A 473-nucleotide genomic window follows, 5' to 3' on the forward strand; every position below is an offset into this window, starting at 1 on the left:
GAGTCGCTCTCCCGCTTCGAGTCCCCGCCGCTTCCGGAGCGCCTCGGCCCACCCCCCCCATAGAAAGCTCCCGCTCCATTGGGTCACGGTGGCCGTCAATCTTCACCGCGCCCCACCCCGGAGGGGAAACCCGACCAATGGGAGCGCGGCACCCGCGCTATGATTGGCCCAACCTCCCGCCCGTCCGCCCGGGAGCGGTTGCCATGGTGACGGCGCCCCGTCGGGGCAAAAAGGGACCGAGAGAAGGCCCGAGGCCACGGGCGGACACACACGGAGAGCTCTGACCTTTGGCGAACAGCACAAACCCGCGCTCCCGTCCCCGGAGCGGCACGGCGAGCGTGTTTCTTCTAAGAGCGGCGGCAGGGAGCAGGCCAACGAGCAGCGCGGACAGTCACCGGGCGCGACCGCCACCTCCGAATGCGCACGCCCGGACGGACGGAGCCAGGCGGGGGGGGGGGGGGGGGGGGGGGGGG

The 473-nt window shown here is 72.3% G+C and overlaps 1 long non-coding RNA gene across 1 annotated transcript in view; it reads right to left on the reverse strand.

Annotated features, from left to right (window-relative positions):
* Positions 1-438, reverse strand: part of LOC106891749 — a 3,340-nt gene extending 2,902 nt beyond the window's left edge. The window contains exon 1 of the long non-coding RNA XR_001412776.1: positions 286-438. This is a non-coding gene — a long non-coding RNA (uncharacterized LOC106891749). The remainder of the gene's footprint in view (positions 1-285) is intronic.
* Positions 439-473: the final 35 nt, after the last annotated feature.

The sequence above is a fragment of the Calidris pugnax genome, unplaced genomic scaffold (assembly GCF_001431845.1).
Source record: "Calidris pugnax isolate Ruff unplaced genomic scaffold, ASM143184v1 scaffold91, whole genome shotgun sequence".
Classification (NCBI taxonomy): domain Eukaryota; kingdom Metazoa; phylum Chordata; class Aves; order Charadriiformes; family Scolopacidae; genus Calidris; species Calidris pugnax.